The sequence below is a fragment of the Danaus plexippus genome, chromosome Z, assembly GCF_018135715.1.
Source record: "Danaus plexippus chromosome Z, MEX_DaPlex, whole genome shotgun sequence".
Taxonomy (NCBI): domain Eukaryota; kingdom Metazoa; phylum Arthropoda; class Insecta; order Lepidoptera; family Nymphalidae; genus Danaus; species Danaus plexippus.
In genome coordinates, this window is record NC_083559.1 from 8,035,534 (window position 1) to 8,048,508 (window position 12,975).

At 30.4% G+C, this 12,975-nt stretch overlaps 1 protein-coding gene across 2 annotated transcripts in view; it reads left to right on the forward strand.

Moving 5' to 3' along the window:
- Positions 1-6,866: 6,866 nt before the first annotated feature.
- The window catches only part of LOC116777305 (adenylate cyclase type 6), a 92,206-nt gene continuing 86,097 nt past the window's right edge, over positions 6,867-12,975 (forward strand). For both annotated transcript variants that reach the window (XM_032670777.2, XM_061526296.1), the window contains exon 1: positions 6,867-6,946. The gene's annotated coding sequence lies outside the window, so the exon portion shown is untranslated. The remainder of the gene's footprint in view (positions 6,947-12,975) is intronic.

Genomic DNA, 12,975 nt, shown 5'->3' on the forward strand with positions numbered 1-12,975 from the left:
GTTTTCGAATAAAGTTTATATTTAAAAGGCTTTTCACTATTAATTAATTTTTCTTTTTTTAGTTATAACCGAACACGTTTTCCGAGTTAATCTTTAAAAGTTCTTTTATTTCATATCCATATTGTAGAAGTTCATTAAAAATAATTAATGCGCCATCTTGGATATGCCGTTATATTTTATGGAGAATTATTTTACACATTTAATCATGCACTATTATTCAAACCGAATTTGTTAACAAAACTTCAGCTTAAACATATGAATACATTTGCTTCAAAATTGAGTTGCAAAATTTCACCCGTGTAAATTACATTCATTCATATGTGAATAATTTTGCTAGTCTAATAAAAGCTTGTCATAAGCTATGCGAGCTGAACTTGCAAAGTAGGTACCTTTAGTTCTTTATAATAAGACTTTATATTCTTTATAATAATAAGTAATAAGAAACTTATTGTGATATCTTTCTATATATTTAGTACAAAATAATTTCTCAGTAAATCGCAGCTGCAGACAGGACATTCTCTACTGTATCACTTTTAATTAAAGCCATTCGTTTCCTGCAGGTACTTTTCAGTAATTGTGTTTACTGGAAAACGAGATGAGAATGACTATCTATCATCATTCTGATGTCAACACGTCATGAGTTTAATTAACCTTTCGAGTCAATCAATTTAAAAGTAGGTTATTTCAAAAGTAGTTAATAGACTTTCACAAACAATATTTTTAAATCACGAAATTAATTTTTTCACTTTCTATTTTATAGAATTGAAAAAACCAACGACCATCATTGTTGAAAACATATTTATGTGAAAAATAAATGTATTTCAATACTAATAAAAATCTATAACACAACATTGTACACAATAAACGCATAAAAAAGATTTTGTATTATGTCGAATTTTAAACAAATAGTGGATTTATTACATTGCACTCAAAGTTTTAAAGATAAATGATTTAAAATTTATAACTTTGCTGTTTCATATATGTATAAAGCAACGTTTTACTTGATATTAACAAAAAAATAATAATTTAGGAAACATATTGAAATTAATAACTATGAAAATAAAAACTTTAATAAACTAAGTTTTCTTTCTACACTAATATGACTGCCACAGATATAATATTTTTCTTGCTCTATTTATGAACTAGTGCTTCTGTTTGCTAATTCTGTTTAACCTAATTTGTATCTCGTTAGTCCGTTTGTGATGAAGTCCGGTTTTTAGTTTTTAAATTATTTGTTTATTCAGATTTTTTTACAATTACTCATCACAAAAAATAAGGACAAAAGTTCAAAGATTTTACACCCTATAAAATTTTTTTTCAATAAAAAAATAGTTATCGAATTTTACAGTAGTTTAAAAAAGGCAATATTTATTTACGTGTGTATTATACGTTTAGGATATTGTATACAATATTTACGTTTTGAATAATGTTTTAAAAAGTATGTCCAGTTAGTTAACTCGATATCCAATTTGAACTGAACATTTGAACATGTTCATATTTATATATGTATACAGGTTGAAAAATATCCATTATTTGATTTCGACGCAGATGATTATTAAAACGTGTAAGCCCTGCTCTACGAAGCTATACAGCATGATTTACTAGATTCATTCACATATATATAATAACTGATTTTCTATTTCGGTACTGACTAACTGACGTTCTATGAATTTTTCTAGTTCTTTGGATGATATATTCATTGAAGCTTGTCTTAAAATTCAGCGACATTGTACAAACATCCTTCTTGCTCCCGAGAAATTGAAAAATAACAATATAAAATTTTTTTATTAAAATTAAGTAGTGTTTATACACACTTGAGTAAATAACAGATACCAATAGTCTATAGAATGTACAAATGCAACTTAAGTATTTTTGACTGTAGAGTAAATCATAGGCATATCGAAATAGTGGTAAAGACCAAAATAACAGTCCTTAATTTCGAACACAATTTAAATCTAAGTTCAAAAGTCGTTTTACGACGCTTTTAAAATCAAAATACTCTATAAGCCACTTGTTTTTACCTACCTAGAACACCTCTCCTTTCACCTAGTGCCCGGCAGTAATACCTCTTTCCATTTTATTCAACTACGTATATATTTTTTGTCCGAAATATCTAGTGCAACTGAGGGTAGGTAATTAGCGAAGAAGACTAATGATGCAATATTTTTCTTACTGTGCTGTATTATTATTGAATTTTAAATGCATATAATTGGATCTAAGACAACTACCTAACTTCACGTTTAAATTGGCGTTTCCTCATCTATGATTTTAATAAAACTCTTTTGTCAACTCAGATGCAGGCGTCATAAAGATGTTGAAGTTGTGATTTTGGCTCCCGCTGTCGCCTAATTCATCATATTTATTCAGGGATCGCAATAGTTATGGGATGATGCTAAAAAGCCATCGGAGCTCTATAAACATCTAAGAGTTTCCAAGAGATATATCTTGGGGAAATCCCTTGGTGACGTCATATCGCTCGCTTCGCTCCCAAAAGATAAAGATACCCCAGAGCTAGAGTCAAGACTTCAATTTCATAAGCAGTTTATGATAGGAGCACAAAGTAACAGAGTAGGTTTAGGATCAAGTAAGAAAGCCCAAAATACGGATACATTTCTTCTTTTATTCGGTTCTTTTATTCAAGTCTTTTGTTTTTTAATACGAGAATAATAAATATAAAATCCATGCAATTAGTTTAGACATGCAAAACGAGTGGTTAGAAATATAAGATTTTTGCATCTCATTAGCACTAAAATGGCGCACCTTAATTCATGATTGGTCGCTTGCATTGCTAAAATTTTATCTCAATGCGTTCCAAATCACTCTCCCAGATCAGAGTAATTTAGTGAGATAGGGTAAAGGTAGCGAAAAATTGCTACATCTCTTGGAACGCAGTTGGAACTGCTAATCATTTGCTGATGGGACTCCTAGATAGCGGTCAATACTCGCGTCATCATGATAGGGTTCTGGAAATCATACGTGGACCGGTTAAACTTTCGGTAGCCAGAGCGTAATGGGAAATAACCACAAACGAACGATCAGTACATTATGTGAGAGAAGGTACTAGGGCTATAAAATCAAACGTCAAGCCTTACTCTATCGTTAAAGCAGCTTCGGATTGGACTATAATCATGGATACGTCTGAAAAACAATACAAAATCCTAGAATATATTTGTGCGTTAGCTTCCAGACCAGATGTATTTATGTATTCGCGAATTTTAAAGCGCGTTGTGATAATAGAGCTTACGGTTCCTTGGGAAACCAACATCCTCAAAGACCATGCCATAGGTCAATAAATGTTACGAGCTCACAAACAAACTCACTCGAAATAGGTTCGTCGTGGATTTGTAGGCATTAAAAGTGGAAGCGAGAGGTAAATCTCTTTACAACCTACTAAATGACTTGGACCTGATATTTCCAGTTTGCTCAACGATAAAAATATTAATTTTATGTCAGCCCGGAACACAGCGGTAGTCATCAAGGGTCACCCCACGGAGATACCTGTTGAAATTATTAAAGAGGACCTTCAGTCCCAAAACCTACCGGTGATGAAAATTAATCGTGTGCACAGACCAACAAACAAGAAACTATTCGAAATGGTTCTAGTGCAACTGTCCCTTACCCCAGAAGCTAAGAAAGTTTTATATTTAGCATCCGTTTGATGTCTATCGGGCTTACAAATAGAGCCCCCGAAAAACCGCGGATGTTCGCGGATGTCCCAAAGCGCCGCACTGGAAAAAACTTAGGTCACCCCAATAAAGCCTGGGAGCCGCCTCCCATCCCTGCAACTAACGCCTGGCAAAGGCCCAGCGTTATAAAGGAACCGACACCCCCTCAGGCACTCCAGACCCCTAAGGCACAACGTTCATCCCAGGCTCCTAAGGCCACACAGGTCCCTCAGGTACGTGTGCAAATACCGGCAATCGGCCTACCAGGCGACTTGCAGCTAGTCTGTGACTTCGCGAGTCTTATAGACCCCGCGGAGGTGCAGACATTAGCCGCCAAGCTAAGGGTCTCTGATGGCAATCTTCAGGCCCGAATGCTGAGTGTTGAGTGTCATGTTGAGTGCCATGGGAGCGTTTTAAGCCGTTGGCAATTAGTAGTAAAGACTAGGCGTTCCAGACACTCCTCCTAGACCCTGACAATAAACACATGACCGACAGTACAGACACAAATTGCCTCAAGACACGCCAAGATTACATATACACACACATCTCCTTCGCCGGCGAAGACGAGGTCCCGTTTGATACATGTCGCTCTGGCATTCTGCCGTCGGGGGGCGACATACAATCCCATCACCCGATGCCATCCTCCCCTTCAAAAATGTCCTAAGCCGAGGTCCGGCTCTTAGAGGCACTTTTTGGGACGGGGCTCCCTCAGTCAGGCCCTTCGAGCCCGAATTAAACGGGTAGGTACCCTCGAGTCACCCATCCCTCTCGGTGAAAGTAAAAACCAATAAGCCTAACAGACATGTCGAAATAAAAAAAAGTGAACTCGACAAAATGTTTAAGATTTTTGTAAGGGTATGACTTTAAAATCTGTGGTTTTCTTAGGTAACACTTTTTATGTAAAAGATGTAAGCAAAATCCATTTTATCAAAATCTACTCAAATAAATACAACGAATATTATTTTTATAAATAAAACTTATTCCAAGATTAATTTTTCACAATTACATTGTTCCTGTTGGCGTGCACTATGAACAAGGTTATAAGATTATAATATACAACGAGTATATTATAATCTTCGCTACAAATGATTAAAACTCAATACGTTAGGTGAAAAAAATCGTCACGTCTTTCGTAATTGTACTTATATATATATATATATATATATATATATACTTTTTTAATTTTTATTTACATATGTAATGGTTTTAAGAAACTTAAAACTTTCTGTCAGCTAGAATTGTACGAAAATTGATCCCGACAGTTTTTAGAGTAAGCCGCAATAAACACGTCGACGGACAAATATCAATTTCACATAGTATTTTTGGTAAAACATGTTTTAAAATGGTTTCGTTCCTTTATTGGCACATTTTGTCAAATTAATTTAATTTTGGTTCATACGTAGTGCCATAAATAAAGTGTCATAAATAATAACCTAGTTAGTGCGTTAATAATTATATTGATATGATATAAAATCTGCACAATGGAACGATTTTATAACGACAATGAACATTTTTTATTTTATATTGTAAAATTGTTAAATATAAATCAAATTATGTCTAAAAATTTCAATATTCTATTTCTAATCTCAACTACCAGGAGGTTCCCAGAAAAAAAAGTCTTGAAATTTTGAAACAGACTACATTATACAAGAAAAAAAATCTCTCAAATTTAAATATTTTATTTAGTACAGATTATACCATCAGTATTGTGGAGATTCTAGGGGATTTGCGAGTTAAGATCAAATTAAGAATCGTTAAGATAATAAGATTCAACTAGATGGGAAAAACTGGAGATATTGTTGTTGTTTTTAAGTTATGTTCGTCACTTTCAAGGTCAGCAACGTAATTGCACCCTTTGTGTTGGAATTGTTCATTGGCAACGGCAACTACTCATCATCAGATGGACCGCTTGCTCGTTTGCCTTCTATGACACATAAATAAGGATATATTTTCGTTTAAATATATATATATTTTTATAATTAAAACCTATATATAAAACCAGATACTTTGTTTCACTTGAAATATTATAAATTTCTTCGAAAATTATATCTACTAAGTAAATTGTCATTCATCTATGTAACAATCGATAAAGTAATTAACAACTTTCTCACCGAAAATGAGATGCCGTGATTATCTTCTTACTAGAATACCTTTTATATTGTTTAGTATAAGAATTCAATTAATTCAGCCAAACACAAAACTTGACTGATAATTAATTATTTGTTTTAATATACACTCTCCACATAGACAGATTTGATTCTAAATACAATTTTGATACACATATAAGAATGCTATATGTTTTTATCCTTTAAAGAAACAGTCAAACTTTGGGTACGTACATTGAGGAGAAAACAAGAAAACACACTGTATGTTGAATATACATCAAACCATAAAACTTTGTCTTACCTGTCTTGTAAATATAATATTGGGGTTCATGTCACGCATATGAAGATTAGTTTTGGTTTCCCATTAATGTTAAAAATACATTTATTCTTTATAAATATAAAACCGATTATAATTTAAATATTATTAAAATAAGCAATTATTAAAAGAAATACTATGAAGGGGATTTGTAATAGCTGTAACTAATATATATTTAAATATAAATATACATAAATTAAGACTTTATAAACTCTCCTAATATTTTTTTCAAGTTAACAACAGATGTTTAGTATAGGCTTTCCAAAAAGTGACAACTATATTAATTACAAGTAGCAGTCAAAGCCATAAATTCATAAAGGGATGCATCAAAACATTGTGCCCTTGTGAACAAGATACAGTCACCTAGCTAAGGACCTACTTAAACGTAAAACCATATACCTTCTTTTTCATTTCCTTCTGTTGCCTAAAATTATATCCCGGTCTAATATTTGGACTACAAAAATTTTTCCAAGCCTGAAATTCAGAGGCGCAATTATATAATGAATATTAAACGTACAGAAGAAATTTTAGATATTATTCTTAATTTGGTAAACGTTATTTTCTAATTACTAAACTATGAAATTATGTAAAATTTTAATATGTCTACTGTTAAAAAAGTATTAAAATTACAGTCACATTGTCCATACATTATCATTACGTACATACAATGTCAATACAATGGTAGAGTAAATATGGCGAGTAGTGTTTAGCCGCCAGCTTCATGAGCTGATGACGCGTCGCTTATCAACGGTTATCACCCCGCGAGCCTCGTGTCTCGATCACACTTCAGTCGTTCGTCCTCGCTCAGAGTGGAACCAACGTTTTTTATCTCAACGCAACCGGCCGCGACTTGTTGCTACGTAAGTACATTTTTGTTAAAATGTTATAACTTATACTCTTTTTCAAATGCGTTGTACATACTGTCGGTCATATGCGCGTGACCAGTGCGTTAAGGAGTATTGAATACAGTATTTCAAAGCCTCTGTGAATCATTTTGTATGGAAAGATGTGAAGGTCGTTGTTCATCCAAAAGTAAATTTGTCGCGTTCTTAATGTATCAGGGATATTTCACTCTGTTAGGTGTGTCAACCGATTATCAAAGGTGATTAGTTTTACCTTGTTAATCCTATTTATCTCGCGAACGCGCAACTCTTTTAGAATAAAGAAGATTCATGTATTATTAATAAATAGAACTGATCGGGTTACGTAAATACTAAGCATTTCGTTTTATAGTTTTCTTTGCTTCCATACAACCATAACACTGTGTTATCACAAATTTATAACTACAATATTTTGTGAGAAATAATTTAAAGTAATATTAAATTATTATCATTTCTTTTAACATTCTGAACTTTTGTTTCAAACCATATGTTAGTATTTTGTTCCACAATTACGATTTGTTTAACTAAATTCAGTATAAAAGGGAAGCCATTGATAAACACAGCACTATACAATAGTGCAGGACACGTGCATATGACTGTGCTACTGACGTTAGATTCAGACTTGTGACGGTACATCGTAAAGAAATTCGTGATACTCATCATAACTGTACAGTAAAGTGTACTATTGACAATCATAGCCTTGATTATCTATACAATCAAGTATGAACCATAATAATATCTCATAATTGCAGTACAGATACACATTATTCTTCTCGTATATTTTATTTTTATAAATTATTTATAAGCAAAAATAATGTACACAAGATAGTTAAAGTGTACCACAAATAGACAAAGACGGTATCAGTTTTGTGGTTTGAACTTTTAGATGTAGAAAAAACATTTCAAATTTAGTTTGTTATTTTACTTATATGTTATTTTATTGATAAAAACAAGAAATCACATTATTTTTATTTGTATTGTAACTAATAAATGCCTAATTGCTATATTCTAATGTCATAAAGCTTAAGAGTTCTTTTAGTAAACACACATATTTTAAAAAATTACTGGTGTGATTAAAACAAATACTTTAGCATAAGGTAGCCGGTTTATCTAGAAAATAAATGCACCTATCACGCTACGACAAGTAGATGTGAAGTGAGATAAATTTTGCAAAAAATGTGGGTACTTTCAAAATGTTTATTTTAAGTAACTTCTGAGTATAAGAATATTTAATTACTTGCATAATAATATTATAATAAACGGTAATTACATATAACTTTCTGAAGTTCCATCTCTTCTTAATGATTACAGCGTGATGTACGTAAAACACCTTCTTGCTGTAAGTATCTACTAGTTAAAACATTTTAATTTATCCTGAAAAAAAAAGGTAGGCAAAAAGTGAAAACTATTGTAATAAATTTACTTTATGATTAAAATAATATGAGCAAAATTTTCACAACTATCACTTTAACTCGAGTCCGGTTAGAAAAATAATTGTAGTCAGATAGCAATATTCTTTGGATATAATGTGCCCGTTTATTATTTTGATAACAATTAATGACGTGGTCATTTTCTTCCCACTGTACCTAGATATCAAAAGTAGAACTCATTTGGAGATGATTTATATCGGATATCAAAAAATAATTCATATTTTTAAATCCGTAAAATATAAACTTTATTTAAAAAAATGCAGCTAGTGGAAAAAAAAATCATATGCGGCAAAACATAACTTGGAAGTATTTAATCAAAAATAGATTGAATAGTTTTCATTGCCATTGTCATATGTTTGTAAATAATATCCTTTTTCATTGGAATCACTTTTTCCGAATACTAAGGAAACTCCTTGTATAAAAGGGTAATAAAACTTCATACCGTCGCTTCACAGTCTAATCTAATCAAAATGCGACTTTAACTGCCAGCGTCATCGTGCCTAAATTGCACGATACGAAATTTATTAGAAATTATAATAACCTTATATAAGTTGTTCCATAAAACAAAGCTGATTATATAGGAAATATATGTTGTATATTTTAATAGTTTTCAATGTGACATGTACGTTACTAAGCATTAATTTAATATTTTTTTACCGAAAACTGGTTTCAGAAAAAAAATATTTTTCTTAAGCGTTATCGAAAATCTTTACTCATTTGTTGGATTTTACTGTTCAGAGGTCCATTAAATAAGAAAGCCAACATAATCTAATTAATCGCGATAACGTGACCCATTTGCAGCTATTGTTTGTCAGATAATTTTTCATAGCACCAAGTTTTATTCCATTACCCGCAATTCACAATTTTCTTACGCCAAAAATAATAAAACTGTAAATTTTTTACGGTTGAGAAAGATGTCAGCTTAAATTTTTGATTCACGTTTTAGCTGTCACATCAACCAAAACTGACCAATTTTCTTTATCTCATGAGATTCAAAAATGTGTTTGGAAGGTTTATAGTATGTTAAATAATATTGAACCTTAAAAACGTTAAGTCTTTACTTTATGTCTCCTGGTCAATAATATAACGTAAAGTGTAAAATCTTGTTTGTTGTTATTATTATTAGCATTTCAGTGGCTGATATTGTTAAGAGTTACAGTACACATTTTTCGGTCATTGGTTAACTATATTACTCAGTATTTATCGTATTTTTTGGTCGTCGTTTACAAAGATTATGTTTAATAAAGTATATTTTCTTTAAGTTAACATTTGTATTATATTTAAGTAATCTAGAAGTGGGAACTTTCCCATAATAATACGTGATTAAAACACCGAAAATGTGAGAACGTCTAAATAGTTGGTAAGTGTGATGATGATAATATAATTTTACATTCTTGTTCGGATTAAGTATATCTGTTGGATGATTAGAAGAAGACGATAAAGAAGGTCGGACATGTACAGATGACACAAATACAATCTTTAAATAAAATTTTATTTGAAGGAGTACAAATAAAAAACTATTTTAAACAGTGAAATTAATCATTTCATATAATTATTGAGTAAGATATATTTGCTATCTGAATACCAATACTAATTCCGTAAGTAAAAAATATATAAAACCGATGCAGATGGTGGTATAAAATCTTTTAGATTGGTCCACGGGAATTTTCAGTTGTAGGATAGGTCAAATCAAATCACTTTTGAACCTATAAGATGAGATGGTTTAATCTGCGTAGGCTTATATTTATTAAAAATATATTTATCATCTTATTCATTCTCTATTAAAAAAGTCTTTTCATTTGCATAAAAATGAAAACATTTATGCAATTAATAAATTTTTTTTCAGATTAATTTACAATAAATTAAATTAAAAAAGAATTATAATAAAGTTTAACACCTGATTTTGATAATAATTGTTACAATTCGATTGTTGGTAAGTGACGCTAGCATATGTCTCATGTTTGAGTGTATCGAGTTTATATAAATAAGACTAAAAGTTGATAATCGCAATTGTATAAAACCAGTTTTATCTCAAAGTCATTTTCAAAATTAAATTGAAGAAATCGTTATCTGTAAGAGGTTCTGTGTTCTCACTTTTTTATTTCATAGTTTATTCCATTAAATTTACAAAGTAGAAAAATTTCAATCTTTCATTTTTTAATATTGGAGGACGCTTAAAATGTTTCGAGTTCATTTTAATTTGTAGAAATTTAAAATGTTCAAATAAACAATTATTACAAAATGTTCTACTTAGTTTGATAAGACCATATTTTATCAATAGCCTAAAATAAACCTAAGAGTTTCTTTACAGTAGGTACATTGTCCGACACATTTCCGAAAGCAATTCGGTATGCTTTAAAATCTAAAAGCTTCGGCAACTAATTTAATACGTTCGCCTGAGAGCTTACCTTAGTGATCGTTAATAGTTTTTTTCGTTTTATTTCTTGTTCATAGAAATTCTTGTTATTTTCTAAAATTTTAAATCAGTATTTTAATAATTTCGAAGAAATAAAGAAAAGCTTTAACTTCTTAATGAATAAAGAGAAATCCAGATTAACATTTTATTTTTATAACTATTTATTTATATATTTAATTTTTAATATAAGTAAATATTCTTTAATAAACATTTTGGGCCTTTGATAGGAATGGGTAACAAGGTGTAGGGTGTAAGGTACACCGTTTTAATTGCTGTAACTTAAGCACTGTACCTAAGGTTCTTTCAGGCATCATAATAATAAAAAAAAAGCATTTTACATACTTAACTCTTTACATGATTGATCCATGTATTTTAAAATCATTGAGTCTTAGTTAAATTATTAGAGAATCACTTTTACTTTCATACCTAAATCTTTTTATAATTAAAATGAAACCACTTAAATTCAATGACTGATAATTGTGACATTAAAATAATAAAGGCAAATGATTTGATTACGATAAGATTTGAAAACATATCTTTCTACATTTATTTCTCGTCTTCCTTAACATTTTCTTAATGGAATTGGATACCATAATTTTAGTCCGTCCATTATCTTTGATAAAACCTCTATTTTGACTTTGAAATAATCAACAACTGGGTAAAACACTTTGAGAGTAAATAAAAGAAACTGAATAAAGTGACATCATTGCCGAGGACACTATTAGTGTAGGGCCTATTTCGATTATTTCCTTATCAGACGAGTGTTGTTGTTAAAGGAGTGGGTCTTTGTTGGCTTATATATAAATTTCACTTCGGAAACTGTCTTAAGGAATTTGGCTCGACAGAAACTCTGATGCAATAATTTTTTGGTAAATTTTAATTGAAATATTTTTTTAAAAATTATTAGTATTCATAATATAGTAAGAAATATTTATTTCATTTCACTTTGAATTTAAGAACTTTCGTTCTACAAGAGGGTATGGTCTCATAGTACATACCTAGTATTATATATTCTATTCGGCTATAAAAATTAAAAAGTATTGTTAGAGATTTTAACAAAAGATCTGATACAATACTTGGTAGAATGTAAATATAAAACAAAGATATTTTTAATTTATTTAAACATAAGTACCTATGACTAGGGTTTTTACACAGTTCATGATCAAGTGATACAGGTCATCTGCTTTTCTACATCTAACGCTTTAAGCATTTTCTTCAAAGTATTCTTTCTAAAGGTTGTAATTGTCGCTTTTGTATTTCGTCAATACTTTAAAATAATTCGCTTCTATACTAACTGCATTTCCTGAGTGGAGGACTCTTTTGGCCGTTTAGCTGAAAAACTAGCGTTTTTATTCCTCCTAATGCCGTTATGAAATAGAATCCATACTAAAAATGTTTAAAAAATTGCACTGAATTCAATTCATTTATTATGTTATATGCAACGGTAATGTTCTTTGCTCTGTAATAGATCTATAAAGTTATTGTAGTGCAGTTTAATTCTCTATTATAATAAAGCTTTCGGTATAGTAATATATTTTTAAAACATGATTGTATAAAAACTGCTTGGTAAAAGATGTTACAGACGATTTTAAATTATTCATTCTATCGAATGGAGTCATCTTAAGTGATAAACAAATTAGTTTTTTTTTGCTGATGATGAAATATGAATAAATCTGTTAATTTTAACTACTAGGTAAGACTACAATTATTTAAAAAATAGAATATGAAATTAATTATATACACACTGCTCAAATATAATTATCTTTAGTCTATTTTTTACTGTTATGAATTTATTATGAGAGATTATAACATGTCTCCTCTAAATAGATTTTATGTGAAATATACGAAAAGGAGGCGGATTTTCTTGATTAATTATGCCGAGTGACAGCTAAGTAAGGTACTAATAATTTTATATTGCTGAAATGTTAATAATTATGTTTGATACGACACACCGTTTTACTTGAATGTATATAAATAATGTAAGCACAGACATCAAGTAGTCCAAAGAAACAGTTTGGACAAGAGATAGCGCTGCTGTTATCTTATTCACATTGGTGTATGATTTAGATATCGAAGTTAAATAAGTGAATACACACACATTTGTTACTATAATTACTTTACTCAAATAATCTTTAATGAATATTAATAGAAAAGTTAAATGA